The sequence below is a fragment of the Gossypium raimondii genome, chromosome 10 (genome assembly GCF_025698545.1).
Source record: "Gossypium raimondii isolate GPD5lz chromosome 10, ASM2569854v1, whole genome shotgun sequence".
Classification (NCBI taxonomy): domain Eukaryota; kingdom Viridiplantae; phylum Streptophyta; class Magnoliopsida; order Malvales; family Malvaceae; genus Gossypium; species Gossypium raimondii.
The window spans coordinates 36,649,716-36,655,715 of NC_068574.1; positions in this window are offsets into that span (position 1 = coordinate 36,649,716).

The window sequence follows — 6,000 nt, forward strand, 5'->3', positions numbered from 1 at the left end:
TGCTACTGTCGCTCGCGCTAGACCTACTCTCACGCACCCGCTCAAGTGCACCAACGCACCAGCCTTGCTATTTGCCTGACAGTGTCACATGTTGTTCGCACATCTACTCACAGCGCGCCTTACTACTCACACCAACACCCTTGCCTATCGCACCACACCATCAAGACACCCTACAACCATCCCTAAACCAACCCCTTTTGCTTTATATTTATTTTCTTTGAGTTCTTAACTTTTATAAAAAGGTGGTAAGACAAATTTTTCTCCTAAATTTTAATTTTATTTCAATATTTAATTTTCCAATTTATTGAATTATTAATATTTTATACTAATTAAATTTTTGAGAAAATATTTTTTTCCATCTTATGTTCAAGTTAATCATGCCTCGCAAGAGAACTCGTGCCTCTGTAAAAATTGACGAATCACAAAACATATTCCACTGTAAAGAAGCCAAAGCGAGATACGAAAGCGTTTTCAAGAATCAACAGATGCACCTAAAAAAAGGCTTTATGCTGAAAGAAAGCAACTATATTGATTTCATGGCACGCATTCGAAAAATTGTTGAAGCTCTCAATTGGGAGTTATTTTGTGAGAAAAGACCTAGTGTAGATGAGGAGTTAGTTCCTGAAATTTACGTGAATTTGACCTCAAGCGAATTGACAGAAGTTTTTATTCGTGGAATCAAGGTACCAATAACCTCAAACGCTATGAATGAATTCTTTGAATTATCGGATTTCGAAGACAACAAATATTCTTCCTTGATGAGCAATATTGAGTCTGAAAATCTGCAAGAAATTCTCGTGGAACTTACAGTTCCAGGTTCTAAGTGTACTGTGTTGAAGCAAGGAATTCACACTTGTCCTAGAGAATATTTGACACCACTAGCGAAGGTATGGTTCTACTTCATTCGATTTAGCCTTATTCCCATTTCACATGGGACTACAATATCATTGGAGCAAATGGCCTTATTATACTCGATTTTAACTGGAAAGACAATTGATGTGGGAAAAATATCTTGAGAGAAATGTAGAATTGTGTTGCTAGACGTGGTGGCCCAGCTTACTTTTCCTTTGCGATAACTATTTTATACTTGAAAGCTAAAATTCTTGCAAACGTAAAGAAGACAGGTTATAGCTAGGGAACAATCATAGATTGGGACCTCTACCAAATAGCTGGAGACTCTGTTCTAGAAAAATGAGTTGAAGAGAACGAGGATCGTGAAGAAGAAGAAGAAGATCCTAAAGAAATTGAACCAATGCAGTCAGCTGAAATCCCTGATAAGGCAGAACCAATGGAACTAATAATTGAACCTGACATTGCAACTTCAATGCTTAGGACTCAATCGCCTCGCCTAGATCTTCGAGATGAGCTATCAAAGTTGATGGACATCATGCAATATATGCAATGCCAGCAACAAGCTTACTGGAGATATTCAAAAATACGGGATGACTCAATGAGAAGCGTTCTTACGAAAATATACAATGACCCATTTATTTTTGTGCCTGAGTTTCCAAATTTCATATTTGAACCATGGAGTCCACTATCGAAGAGGGAGTGAAGCGATTCATGCAAAAATAAAGACAATGGAGCAAAAGATGAGTCAAATTCGGAGGGTTCTGCAAATAAATAAAAAGGGAGGATCTTGACCTTATTTTATTTATGTTCTTAGGTTATTTAATAATATTAGGTTTTATTAGGAATTTTTATTTTTGCATAATAAAACAAGAGGTGGAAATCATAAATAAAAATGAACAAGTTGCAAAGTAAAAAGTGTGGTAATAGATATATACATGTCTAGGATTGGATGTAAAGAGAGCTTGGTACTTAAGTAGTCAAATTGACTGACCTCCTCTTTTCTAGAATCCTACCTAGTGTATAGTATCTATTCACTTTTAACAATGAGGACATTGTTCATCTTAAGTAGGGGGACTGAAAAATTGAAATTATTTCCACTCAGAATAAAATTTCTTTTAATTGTGATTAGGATATATTTTGTTCAAAATTTTGAAATTCTGTTAAGTATGCTAAACTTCAGTATAAATAAAGTTTTATTATTTCAACAATTGTTATCTTAGCTAAATTATGACATAAATGTATTAGCATGCAAATCATGCCATAAAATTTTGGTTCCTTAGGAAAGCTAGGCATGCATGAAGGTTTAAGTATCTATAATTGACTTAGTAATTTCTTGAGGCAAAATCCTAGGAAGCATGAAATGTTGAAAATGATTTAGGCAACTTTTGTTTGGACTGTTTGAGCCTTTCAAGCCAACCTTGATGAAATTTTATCCTTTGAATCCAACTTTGAGACTATATGGCTTTATTTTATTTAAACCCTTGTAATATTTAGCCATCACTTTTCTCCTAATTATCTTTAAATTGTCCCAAACACTAGACTTAGTACTACTTAGAATATTCTTTGAAACAAGTTCGGGGGAGTTGAGAAGAAGTATCAAATGCCCAAAAATTTGTAGTACATACAACAAAATGCTCGTAAAAAAAGAGAGCATATGTACTCAAAAGAAATAGATGTACAAATGAAAGCAAATTAAGTTGGTGTATGGAAGGTAATTATTTCGAAGGTCTAATTGAAGCTAAGTCAAGGGTTTTTAGCCTAAATTTATCTATCTTTTACCTACCCCTAGCCTAGCCACGTTACAACCCTTTTAAAGACCAATTGATTCAAGTTTCTATACTACCTACATTACTGAAGAGAAATTGCTATGTTCAACATATGAAGGCATAAGTTAAACTTAATTGCTGCAGCTTAATCTTGAATAAAGGAATAAAATCATATTGGTAAGGATTTATCGTGTCTTTATTCGGAAGCATTTAGTCTATTTTTTCTATCATAAGAATAATTGCGACTAATTTGAACGATATGTATACTTAAGTAGAGTAAATCTCAAAATTCTTGTTCTTGAGCATAAGTATACCAAATTCATAATTTTGGGAAGAATGTTGTTTTGAAGGAATTTTTCAAAGGTGTTTCTGAGAAATTCTTTACAAATTTGTGCATTACTCGGGACGAGCAATGAATTAAGTTTGGGGGTGTGGAAACACGAAAATATACACACTTTTATATGCCCTTTTTAACTCAAATTCATGTAGTTTCAGTAAAATTCTTGTCGAAAAATATATAATTATTACAAAATAATTATTTTGCACTTAAATTATTAACATGTTGAAATTTAATTAATTTTATAATTAATTTTATTAATTTTGATTATTTTTGACAGATATGCACAAAGGGCAAAGAATGGCTCGGCAGACACTACTAGAGCGCAAAATCGAGAAGCAATTTTGAAGCATCAAGGAGAATTAATTTGTCAGCCTCAGACGGTCCAAATTATGTGTATTAATTCATAATATAATTAATTTTAATTTTAATCCAATCTAATTTTGGGTTAAATAAATTATTGTTAATTAATTATTAAAAGGGGCTCAGTTGAGCTGAATCGAGAAAATTGATCCAACCGAGCATTGGGCAGCCCAAAACTGTCCCACATGCTGACCCAATCAGCTTGTTTGGCTGATTATTTGGCTTGCAAAATAGCCCTTGAAGACTCCTTCAAATTGCATTCAAACCTCTCTACTATTTATGCCTTTCTAGATTTGCCCCTACCTTAAAATAACAAGTTTGAAACCTTCAAACTTGCCACATGTGTGGCCGGCCATGGGGGGACTCTATGGCTGCTTATTTTTGATAATTTTAGTAGCCATCTAAACCTATAAATACCCCCTTTGCTGCTCACTTCAAACACATCTCAAACCCATTCATTTATTCACTTCTCTCTCACTTTTCTCTCTTCATTCCCTTCCATTTTTCTTCATTTTCTTTCCCTATTCCTTTGTCAATTTCACCTCTTGAAAAGGATTCATTCATACTCAATTTGGAGCAGCATTCAAGTGTTCGTGGAAGCCTCGGTTCAACAATAACAAGCGGAGAAGGATGAGCGGAGCAAACTAGTCAAGCCTCGGAGAAACGCCGGATTTGATTCTTGTTCCCTATCCTTTTAATTTTGTTGTTCTTATGATGAAAATGTCTATGAATATTTTTGATGTTGATATGTTTAATTTCATTAATATGGCTTAAATTTAATTCGTGTTAGGTTGATTGCATTTCGTCTACTTGAGTTATTAAAATTGTGTTTGTGTTGTTATAGGTCTCGATAAGATGTTTGATTAAGTAAAACATGACTAAGTTATTCTTGCATTACAATTGTAAGGTAACTAATGAATTAATTATTTAAACAGATTAAAATTATAATTAATTGACACAATACTTAATCAGTGCATGTTTAATCATCTATGGTAGCGGAGGGTTAAATTAGCAACAGTATCTAACGATACTTTAGCCTTGCATAACTTTCAAGATTATTGTGATTAAACAGTTTCAAGGTAGAAATACATTGTTACCTCACGTAAATCTTTTATGTGCTTATGAGATTGAATTAATTGTTTGAATTGGCATAGAGATATGTACAAGAGATTATTTTAATTTCATATGTATGTGCATTAACACATTTGCTTATTAAAATTTGTTTAATCGGTTGAATTGACATAGAGATATAGTCAAGAGATAAATGGATTTTGGTAGGTAAGTATAGATTTTAATCAAGTTGCCGTGAATTTATTCGTAACAGCATAAACATGAGTTTAATAATTTTAAGTTAAGAAATGTAATTAATCTAACACAATTATGTCATCTTGATTAAAATCATCTTTTGAAATCATGCATTGGAACTTTTATTTTAATGAATAATCAATGTGTTTTGTATAAGGTGGTCGGCCAAGCCTTATTATAGGCCATCTAACTATTTTCCTAACCTTATTAGGAAAACTAAAAAAAAACCTAATTATTAACTTCAAGGGAAAATTCGGTCAAGGCTTTTAATGGGCTTCTTGGGCTGAATTTTTACATAGGAATTTAATCATAAAGTCTAGAAATTAAACTAAGTATTTAATAAAATAAAATAAAATAAAATATTAAAAATTGGGCAACTTTGACAATCTGGCCTGATTTTCAACTAAGTCTAATTTAAATTTCTTGATTGGGCTTGGAACATTTTATTGGGATGTTTCTTCAAACATTTGGGCTTGTATTCCGTTCGCTCTCGAAATTGGTTCGTTGACGCTCGTAACTAAGATCCAATATGCCTTAGCTGCAAGATTCAGTTTCTTGGACCAATATTTCCAAGATTTGAAATCTTGATTTTCTTGATTCTTGAAATCGTTCAAAACAACAAAATTGGACCAAGATTCGATTTCTTGATTTTCTTGAAAACAAGAAAGTGAATCTTGATTTTCTTTTTCCTTTGTATACGCATCTAAGGCCTTGTTAATGAAGTCTTGAATGGTTCCATTTAGTTTCGTATGCATTTGCCTGGCCTTTGACCTCGTTATTGGGCCTTGTGGTAATTTGAGTCCATCACGTCCTTGGGCTTGAATTGGGCCTTTGTGACTCGTATCATTTTTTTATTTTACTTTGTTAAAATCCTAGTTTTTAATCATCTCTTCAAATCAAAATATTTTTCTTCACCAAAGTGTTTTTAAAATTGCAGTCATAAAGAATTATTTCACAGTCCCTGTGGGTACGATAACTCGACATTTACTTGCCACTTTATTACTTGTTACGATTGTGTACACTTGCACATTTTCATCATTTTAGTGCCCTAGACTAGAGAGGCCACGGACGTCATTACAGGTACAGTCACACTACAGTCATTTTCTCATATAGCTTTAGTAGATTCTGGTGCTACGCGATCGTTTATTCTGAGAGATGTAGTTAAAGAGTTGGGGATTTCTATAAAGACAGCTAGGTTGGGTGTTACTATGAGGATTCAGCTGGGGGATAGTCTAATAGTTAATCGAGTTTATCGACATTGTCCTCTGATGGTTCAAGGACAAGTGTTTTCTATAGCTCTTTTGGTGTTATTGTTATAATGATTTGATGTTATCCTTGGGATGGATTGGTTGATCGAGCATCGGGTGAAGGTTGACT